This window comes from Zingiber officinale, chromosome 5A, assembly GCF_018446385.1.
Source record: "Zingiber officinale cultivar Zhangliang chromosome 5A, Zo_v1.1, whole genome shotgun sequence".
Lineage (NCBI taxonomy): Eukaryota > Viridiplantae > Streptophyta > Magnoliopsida > Zingiberales > Zingiberaceae > Zingiber > Zingiber officinale.
Genome location: NC_055994.1, coordinates 40386700 through 40397617, shown reverse-complemented (window position 1 = coordinate 40397617; position 10918 = coordinate 40386700). Strand labels below are relative to the sequence as shown.

General features: G+C 38.8%; 1 long non-coding RNA gene across 2 annotated transcripts; it reads left to right on the top strand.

Annotated features, from left to right (window-relative positions):
- The first annotated feature begins 8816 nt into the window (after nucleotides 1–8816).
- LOC121982775 lies at nucleotides 8817–10238 on the top strand. 2 transcript variants are annotated; one of them, XR_006112247.1, is made up of 5 exons: nucleotides 8817–9269; nucleotides 9346–9446; nucleotides 9534–9557; nucleotides 9657–9712; nucleotides 10176–10238. It is a non-coding gene; the product is annotated as an uncharacterized LOC121982775 (long non-coding RNA). The 2 variants fall into 2 exon arrangements; XR_006112246.1 differs by having other exon boundaries at nucleotides 8818–9269; nucleotides 9667–9712.
- Nucleotides 10239–10918: the final 680 nt, after the last annotated feature.

Below are 10918 nucleotides of genomic sequence, written 5' to 3'. Positions count from 1 at the left end.
CCGAACCATTTGTTCGGTCGACGAAACATTTAATTTTTTAAAAAATTTAAAATAATTTTTTAATAAATTTAAGAATAATTTTTAAAATAATTTTTAATAAATTTTAAAATAATTTTTAATAAATTTTAATAAGTTTTAAAATAATTTTTAATAAATTTTAAAATAATTTTTAATAAATTTTAATAAGTTTGAAAATAATTTTTAATAAGTTTTAAAATAATTTTTAATAAATTTTAAAATAATTTTTAATATTTTTTAAAAAGTTTAAAATAATTTTTAATAAGTTTTAATAAGTTTAAAATAATTTTTAATAAATTTTAATAAGTTTTAAAATAATTTTTAATAAATTTTAAAATAATTTTTAATAATTTTTAAAAAGTTTAAAATAATTTTTAATAAGTTTTAAAATAATTTTTAATAAATTTTAATAAGTTTTAAAATAATTTTTAATAAGTGTTAAAATAATTTTTAATAAATTTTAATAAGTTTTAAAATAATTTTTAATAATTTTTAATAAGTTTTAAAATAATTTTTTAATAAATTTTAAAATAATTTTTAATAAATTTTAATAAGTTTTAAAATAAATTTTTAATAAATTTTAATAAGTTTTAAAATAATTTTTAATAAATTTTAAAATAATTTCTAATAAATTTTAATAATTTTTAATAGATTTTAAAATAATTTTTAGTAAGTTTTAAAATAATTTTTTAATAAGTTTTAAAACTTTTAAAATAGTTTTTAATAAGTTTTAAAAAAATTAAATTTTAATTAAGTTTAAATAATTTAGCTTTTAATTAAGTTTTAATATTAAAAAAGGTTATTGAACCGATGTTAGATTCAAACTTAACTTTGGATTAATCAAGCAGGCTTCCTAAGGATAAATTTTCAGTTCAGTGGCGAGGCATACAACCTACTTGGATATCATTAGACCACTTGCTGAAGGCTTTCCAAACTCTTCCTGCCCAAAAAACTTAATACTAAATTTTGGTCTAACTAGCTCATGTTTGACTGGGGTAGCTTCGGTCAGATTCACTAAGTCTAGTGCACCAGGTAGAATTCCATATTCAGCCTAGACATGCCTTCAACAAAGCTTTCTTGACGTACTCTCATCCCAATCCCTTCCGATGCTATGTTATAGGGTTTGGTAAACCTTTTTCATCTAACCGTTCTAAACAGAAATAAACCTAGTCCTAATTATTGAGTTTGGTTAATCAAGTTGGTTGTATTATTTTTCTACTTGCTCCCCCTGAGTCATAGCTTAGATAAGGTCTATCTAAGTAATGGATTTGACTCTTAGGGACCAAGTATAGATTTGGTTCAATTTGTTTGATTAAAAATTTTGTTTGAACCCATGCTTGGACTTGCCTTCCATTATTTTGACTGATTAAGGATAAGTATGATTTGTTTGTTTGTTTGGGTTTGTAACCGAGTCCTGATTTGTTGTACATAGCTCGTTGTGATCCAAGTTCCATATTTAGACACTTGGATCCCATTTTGAACCTTTCCAAAGTTTTCTTGAGTCGCTCGACTTGACCTTTCAAATCGGAACTTTCTTCCTCAAGCTTTTCAACTTGAGTTGAAGTTCCGATTTGAACTTGGTTAGTGAGTCACTCAAGTTAACTTGTTGCTTAAGGTGGTCCATTTCCTTAAGTAACAAGTTATTTTGTTTTTCAGATTTTGATAATTTTTTAAACAAACATTTAACTACTTTAAGTAAATTAGACTTGGAATAAATTGTTACCATATTTGGATCTTCTGATCCGTTTCTTTCATCGAACTCGATGTCGATCTCGGATTCATACTCTTCGTCGGACTCGGACCCGGAATCTTCATTTCTTGTCATAAATGCAAGATGGCTCGAGTGCTTCGTTTGCTCCGTGTCAGATTCGTCGGAAGAAGTTTCGTCTAATGTTGCATGGAGAGCCTTCTTTCGTCTTGTTGATTTGGGTCTTTCTTCTTTCCGATTTGGGCATTCATTTTTGAAATGCCCCTTCTTGTTGCATCCATAACAGATCACTTCTGATTTGTTTTGGATCTGGTTCGGTGGGGCCTTCTTGGTGCTTCTTCTAAACTTCTTCTTAGTCAACAACCTTTGGACCATGTTGACTAATTCTTCTTCATTCATTGAGTCCGAGTCTGGTTCGCTTTCTGACTCGACCTTCATTTTTTATTTTGTTTCCTTGCTTGAACCTGCATACAACGCTACACCTTTCTCGACATGGCTTGTGTTAGACTGTTCGTGTAATTCCAATTCACAAAATAACTCGTTTAACTTAAGAATTGAAAGATCTTTGGAAACTTTGTATGCATCTACAATCGATGCCCACAAAGCATTCCTCGGAAAGGCGTTCAGAGCGTACCTTATCGTGTCGCGATTTTCCAGGTTGTGTCTGATTAGGTGGAGGTCGTTGAGTATGCCCTTCAGACGAGTGTGTAGTTGCGAGGCCGTCTCTCCAGGAAACATTTTTATATTAAATAAATTGTTTAAAAGTAAATCCCTTTTGTTTATCTTCGAGTCGTCAGTTCCTTCGTGTAGTTTGACTAATGAGTCCCACAATTCTTTGGCGTTGTCGTAGGGACCGACTCGGTTCAACTCCTCCATTGTGATCCTGCACTGAATGGTGTTGATTGCCTTGTAATTCAGTTGAGCCTTCTTGATAATTTGAGGAGTCCATTCTTTTAGTTCTAGAGTTGTTCAGTCTTTCGTCGGTAGAGTGTAACATTTTAGGATTGTGAACCAAAGCTCGATGTTGGACTTCAAGTAGCACTCCATTCTATTTTTCCAATAACTAATGTTTTTCTCCTTTGAACAGTGGAGGTCTTACGGTGTTGTAACCTTCTTGATAAGAATTCAACATCCTTGCAAGATAAGAATTAAGAGAAAAGTATTTCCAAGACTTTCATCTTGGGATTAGTAGTACTTGAGAAGAAAAATAAAATAAAATAAATGCTTCTAGAAGAAAAGAGAAAAGTTTTAAAAAATTGCTTTGAAAATCGGTTAAGAAATTTCAGAGCTAACCGGCTCTGATACCAATTGATAGATCGAGTAGTTCGATAGAGGGGGGGGTGAATATCGCTTCTTTTAAAACTTTTCTTATCATTTTTTAACACTCAAAGTTAAGCAGCGGAAATTAAAAAAAAGACACAATTCGGTTACTTCATTCGGAGCCTAACTCGACACCTACTCGAAGGCCCGCGGTCCTTGACCGCACCGATGGGCAAAGCACTATAATCCTTCTTTGCGAAATCCTCGGAAAGAAGTGAATCGTACAATGGAGCAAGATAGTAACACCCTACTATCTTGCTTAAATAAAATTACAAAGCAAGCTTTAATTAAATTATATCGACAATGAATTGTAGATGAAGCTTAGGTCGGCACTCCGGACGATATTGCTTGCTGAGCTGACGAAGATGAGTAGCGTGAGCAGCTTGCAGAGTAGCACAAGAATTGATCAGAAGGTCCTTAACTTGCCTCTGTCTTCAAGCCTATTTTTATAGATGTATTGGAGGTTCGGTCGACTGATCCCTCTGTTCGGTCGACCGAACCCGCTCCCTTCCTTCCTACCTGAAGTTCGAAGCTGGCTCGATCTTTTGCATTTATTGGTCTTTAATGGTTCGGTTGACCGATCAGGCCTTTCGGTCGACCGAACAGCTTCCCTCCCTGTTCGTCGTGATTTTCCCAAGATCATCATTTAATACAGAATAAATGCTGATTGGATCGGTCGACCGATCCCCAGGTTCGATCGAGCGATCAACCTATTTCCTTTGTTGTTGATCGGTGCTGATGATCTGTCTTGTGCTGTATAGTTCGGTCGACCGATCTTACTGTTCGGTCGACCGATCAAGCTTTGATCGGGCTCGGCTTATGTTCTGGATCGATCTGAATACTGAACTGAACTTTGCTGTTTCGGTCGACTGATCCTCTGGTTCTGTTGACCGATCGTGCAGTACCTGCAGAACAGTGTTAGGCAAAACATCCTGCAAAACAGAAATTAGCACAGTAACAGTATAACACAAGAATAATATTAAAAGACAGTAGAACTGTTTTGATCTCAATTTGGAAACCTTCCCGATTTCTTCAGTTGGATCAGCGACCTAAGGTTGTTCCCTTCGGGAACCCAACCTCACTGTCGCTCCTCCAGTTTGTTTACCTTAAACTACCTGCCAAACTTAGATCCTCCAGATCTAGTTTGGACTTTTCACTCAGCCTTGATCGGCTCCCCAGGACTTTTCCTTTGATCTTCGGTCCTCTAGACCTCTCGATCACACCGCCAAGCATCCGGTCCCCTCGACTCACTTGGACTTGCACCTAGGTTCCACGATTTGCTAAGATTTCTCCTGCCTAGCCTCCAACTAGGTCTTTCCCGGTTAAGTAAATTCCTACACACTAAGTGAACTTGTTAGACCACAACAAGACTTAACTTGAACCTTTGACAACATCAAAACTCAAGTTTGATTCTGGTGCAACTTACACCAACACCAACTTCGTTTTGTTCCAAACAACACAACTCTAGCCGAGACCTTGTTGGTCACACACCAACTTTCGGTCAAGAGTCAAGGTTTGGCCGAGTTGGTCACACACCAACTTTCGGTCATGACTCAAGATTTGGCCGAAACTCAGAATCTAGCCAAGACTCATAGTCTGGCCGAGACCCATAATCTGGCCAAGAGTCTTGTGTGGCCGAAACTCACAATTTTCCAATCATAGAAAACCCTATCATGAAGGGAATAGGTTGCTTAACATATGAAATTTCTATTGTAACGCCTGAATATTCTCAAAATTATTTTAGAAATATTCTACGATTTTTTTGAAATTTTAGAATGTTTTTATGGAATTTTTAGAGTAGCGGAAGTAGCAAAAACAAATAGAAAACGAAAATAGCTTCAGCGGGAATTGAACCCGAGACCTATGGGTCCTATGACATATGGTGAACCTTAGTAACCAAGTGAACCCAGCAGGGCCGTGCTGAAAGGAAAGGGAAACAATTAAATTTATATTCAAGTTGGGCCGAGATTACCACTTGATATAAATAGGGAATTAATTAGTGAGGAAATAATTTTTTAACGAGACTTCTCCTTTCCTCAACCTAATCCCGCTGACTCCTCTCCCTTTTCTTCCTCTCTCGGTGCCAACCACAAGGAAGGCTAGGGTTCCGCCCAAGGGCACTTTCCGGCGATGACTTCAACACGAGGACGCTCCCCTCCGCGAGAGGAACGCATAGACGCGAGAAGATCGTCGAAAGGATCGTCTCCTCCGGAAATCTAGCGATTAGAATCGTAAGAAAATCCGAACAGGAGGTAAGAAACCCCTCACCTGCAGTATAAGTAGCTTTTCGTACGATTCTAAGTTTTTTAATTAGTTATATGCAGACTTTTCGATGCATAGGGTATATTTAACCCTTCTCGCAGGTTTAGGGATTTAGTTGAGCACCTCTAGATGGGCCAGACATGTTTTCTTCGTTCAGTCGGAGATTCTAGACGTTGTCGGGTGCCTAGAGGTGGTCTCCCTAATAGAGAGGAGAGTTGGAGCACACTAAGTGTTCGATAAAATGCTTAGCTCAGTAAAATGCTACAGTAGACAATTTTTAATAGCTCAGTAAATGCAATAGAAGCATTTGAATAGTTTAGTTAGTCTTGCTACAGCTTATATGGGACTACGGTCCAATGGGTGGGCACCCACAGTCGCCTCTAGGTTCAGATAACCTAGTAAAAGCAAGATAAATTAGTTAGCTATGATTCAGTATTTTATTTTCAATAGGGGCACTGTACAGGATTAGATATCCATTGGGTTGGGCTCCCATAGTCGGTCCCCAAGTTTAGATAACCTAGTAAACCTTACTAAATTTGGGATTTGCAACCCCGGGTTTAGTTAAGGATGCGCGCATAGCATGTACAGTTGCCGGGCCCATTAGCAGGATGATTATGTATTTTAATCTATTATATTATAGTTTTTCAAAACTCACAAGGGTTAGTTATGATAGTTGAGTTTGAATTCAGTTCCAACTTAGCTCAGTTCATGTTCAGTTCAGTTTCCTTTATTGATACTCATGATAGTTTATGATTAGCTTGTATGCCATGCTTTAGTGTTCATGTTCAGTGATTTCAGTATGCCATGTGTTAACAAGTTCATCATATGTTGGATAGCATGTTTTAAAAAGCATAAATGCATCGTATGCATGTTTTAGTGAGGTAGATGGTTTTTACTAAGCGAAAGCTTATAGATACTTTCTTTTCCTTATACTGCAGATAAACGTAAAGGAAAGATGGACCAGCGGAGGCTGGAGGACAATGCTACGAAGATGTGTGTGGGCAGGAACTTGGAATAAAAGATCTTAGGGATCTAACAAGCTTTATTTATGCATTAGAACTTTCAGCAAAATTAGTTAACTGTTAGAACCTTATTATTCTACACATAGTACATTTGCATGCCATGAATTAGTGAACCATGCGTGATATCATGTTTAAAATGTTAGCTAATACATGTTAAAAATGTTTCTAGCTGTTATAGACTTGATGTGTATGAGTTGGGCACGAAATAGTGCTGAAATCAAGGGTTCTGATTCGAAATCAGAAACCCAGATCGATCTACAGATCGATCAGAATTGGGTTGTGTCACTGGATCGGTCAGCTGACCGATCCAGATGCAACAGAGCTCACCGATCGGTCAACCGACCGATCGGTGAAACCGATCGGTCGACCGACCGATCGGTGTACTCTGGATCGGTCGGTAGACCAATCCAGCCGCAGACGTAATATAGCTTATGGATCGGTCAGCCGAGAGTTTTTCTCCGTGCTAGTATCAAGCTGGATCGATCACTGGATCGATCCGACAGCCCAATCGATTCATGGATCGATTGAAATGCCTGGTTACAGCTAGCAGGACATCCGAGAGGCATAGATTATCTTCCCTAGCATGTGTATAACTCCTAGGTACACCTAGAATATTAAGTTCAGATTTTACAGTAATCAGTTTAGTAAAATTTTAATCAATCCAGATTTCCGCAATAGTAATTTAGCACAGCATAATGTAGCGATCGGCCTCACAGCCTAGTCAGTAGAAGGCGGGTCGTTACAGAGTGGTATCAGAGCAGTTTCCATACTTCCTACACACACATCAGCATTGAACCTGCAGTCTCCAAGTAAGAGCATCTCTCACTTTTGTTATGTTTCTTGTTTTCATGTTCAGATATAACTAAAGCATGCTTGTTTATGATAGTAGTTAACATGATAACAATAGTTACTCTATTATGCTTGTGTTAGTCATGTATGTCCTCTATGTCTCTAGAATGGAACGAGGACGCCCAGTTAGAAGGGCACCAGCTACTGAGCCCCAGCATGAGGCAGCATTAGTGGCTCAGTTACAGCAGCAGCTAGCTGAGCAGCAACAGGAAATAGCCACCTTAAAGGCTAATCAGCAGAATACTCCCACAGTCACCCCGGAACCAAACTTAGCGACACCAGTAGTCTTAGAGGTTCCACCAGTCCAGCCTGCAGCGCCAGTAGCTCCAGCAGCAGGAACACAGAGAGAAGCCTATCTGATCCAGTGGCAGAGAGTCAAGCCAGAGAATTTCTCAGGCACCAACGAACCATGGGATGCACAGGCCTGGTTCAAAACACTGGAGAGTACGATGGAGCTTCTGGACTGGCCAGAACATGAGAAGGTGAAGTGCGCCTCCTTTTGTCTGACAGGAGATGCACGTATGTGGTGGGAGAGAATTAGAGCGAAGCGCCCAGTAAACCAGATGACATGGGATGACTTCGAGAAGGAATTCTTTGAGGAATTCTTTCACATGCGGGTTACAAACCGCCACTACGACGAGTTCACTGAGTTTCGTCAGGGCAACCTTTCAGTGGAGGAAGCCGGGAAGAAATTCAACAGATTGGCTCGTCTATGCCCTGAACTAGTCAGCACAGAGAAAGAACGAGTCCGGTTGATGCTCAAGATGCTGAGGCCGGAAATAGCAATGAACGTGGCTGGCGGCGTCCATAGGCCGCAAACCACCGAAGAACTAGTCAGCAGTGCTCTGACCACCGAGCACTACCAGTGTAACAACCACCCTTTCTTAATACTACTCTCTAAGGGAGATTGTTACCTAACTATAACTTCCCTCCTAGCGGCACTAACTCTATAATTAGAGTCAGGTAGATTTTATCACAGTTCAGAGGGGTTCCCACCGAAAAATTCGGCAGAGTCTCCCCTCTACCGGTGACCAAATCCACAATACATAAAAGATATACACAGCCACATGCGGCTGGATCACAATATTCTTCACAACCACGCATTAATAAATCATATTCTAATCAAAAACTAAACTAGCAATAAGAATTAAACTCAAAACTCTCAGAACAAAGCATAAAAAGCTACAATGCACTTCGAACTCAAGCATAAACTCATGATTTCATAATGGAAATAAGGAAAATGAACTAGACATAAACTCTAAATGAATAAGTCTTGCTAGTCCCCTCTGGATCCCTCCATAGTTCAGCCACCACACACATCCATCATCACCACCACCCTATCGCCTCCCTTCATATCTTAGCTTTTCCTTTATCTGCAGTAGGAGGAAAGAAAACAAGATCTATAAGCGAAAACTGTAAGATACCGTAAAATTAAATAATAATTATTATTGGACGAAAAATCTTATTGGATTTTTTTCAGAATTTTTAGAAATTTTTCGGGATTTAAACGGAGTCCGTATGATCCATTTTGATGGGATGGATTCGGGGTACAGTGAATACCTGTTTTGGAATACCCATTTAAGTGGGAGTTGATTTGGGAATGGACTTAGGTTTTAATTAATAAAACCTAGGTTTAAATTTCGGATTTCGTTAATTTTTCCCCCGATCCTTATTCTTCTCCCCGATTCTCTCTGCCCGAAACCCCTCTCCGGCGATTCCTCCTTGCCCGATCGCCGACCACCGCGAGTTCACCGCCGGCAGCGACCTTTCCTCTGCGTGCCTCTCCGATGCCAAGCTCTCTTGGCTACTAGGCGGCTCGATCCTCTCCTCCCTCTCCCTGGCGATTCCTCCCCTAACCCGCGATGCCGACCCCGTGCCGCTCCGATTAGCCATTGCCGGACATCCATGAGCAGCTGGTGCTGGCCACCGCTTCCTGAGCCCTAGCTTCGGGTCTACAACCTTCTTCTTGATCCAAGGTGCCGCCTCAGCACAACTTGATCTTGGCCAAGAGCAAGAATCGGAGCCCTAGTTTCGGTTCCTCGTTGCAGTAGTTGTGGATCGCACGACACCAGCTGTAGGGATTGATTGAGGTAAGGCTTGGTCGAGAGATTCTATGAATTCAAGGATTTTTTATGCGTTTATGGTGCTCTCTCTGTTCTGGTCTAGGAGGATGCTTCGGATAAACCTAGTGATGGATCTTCCTTGAGAAGAACTTCTTCTTCTCCAATTCTTGTGGCTGGGGTCTTTGGTAGCTCTCGGGTGAAGAGGTAAGGTGCATAGTTGTTGTTGGAAATGAGTTAGTGATGTATTGTTTGGTTGAATTCTGATCCCTCCTTGATCCGGGTGGTGAACAGCAGCTTGATTTGGGATCAATTGAGGTGAGTGTGATTCCGGTTGTAGGATTCAGTAGATACATTGTTGTATTTTTGCTTCTTGGACAAATTTTTGGAAGGATTGATGTATGAATGCTTTGGTAGCTGTTGGCAGGGTTATGGTGGGAGCTGTGAGTGTGGATCAGCTACAACCTTCCAAGGTAAGTGATGTATCAATGAGGTATTTCATATTGGATTAGATTAAGCATTCTACATGGATTGTTGATGATAGATTGTTGATGATGGTATTGGGTTAACATAGATTGTTGATGATGGTATTGGGTTAACATAGATTGTTGATGATAGATTGTTGTAATCTGTGTAGATTAGTTGAAATGGATGAATTGTGTGAAGTTGATTCATGGTTAAGGAATTAGAATTCAACTTTGATATATTGATTTGGATTGAATCTTGGATTGATTTGTGGATTTAGAAGGATTTTTGATGAGTTTAGATTAGTGTTGGATTGATGATGAATTATGTGAGTTAGATTGAGGATTATTTGGAGGATTTATCAGAGATCAGATTTGAGTGGAGTTATCCTAGTTGAGTAGGGATTTTATTTAGCTATTTTAATTCATGTGAATTTAGCTAAATAAAATATGTAAATATTGATTTATGCAGGACTTTGATATGGGATGATCATCACGACGTGGGATTTATTCTGGACACGGTCGACAAATTAAGGCGGGTATTTCTTCCTTTACCTCTATGTAGATTTTCTTGTACTTAGTGCATGGTTGTTATCCGATGGATTAGACTGCTTTACCTTATATCATATCGGTTTGTTGACTTCCTGCTAGAGACTTATGCTTGATCTTTGAGGTGTTCCATTTAATTCATATACCGTCTCTACTTTTGATATCTACTCTGTTGTGATTACACGTGTAGAGTATGCCTTGTAGGGATTGTCGGGTTGTTGGTATTACCATGCTGATTGGGTGTATGATGTGGACTGTACATAGATGGGTATGTGTCATAGGAGTTATCTTGTTGACCGTACATTTACATGTGGTGTGTACATACGTATTTGTCATGTACTTTTGGAGGAGTTGTGTTGATTGTATGTTCGGAGTATATACACATGTCCGTTGTATTTTTATTGGAGGATACATGTTGATTGTACTTATATTTTTGTGTACATGTGTCTGGTGGGATTATTGGAGTTTTGGTTAATTATACATGTGTAGTGGGTACATATGTTCGGTGGGATATGTGGAGGTATCATGACGATTATACTCATGTTGGAGGTATTTATGAGGTTTGGGGTTGTTGCATGGATGATGATTATATATATATATCATGTTCATCATTCATTGCATCTGATGACCATTGTCTCCCTTGTGGTGAGAGAGTCATCAGTTGGT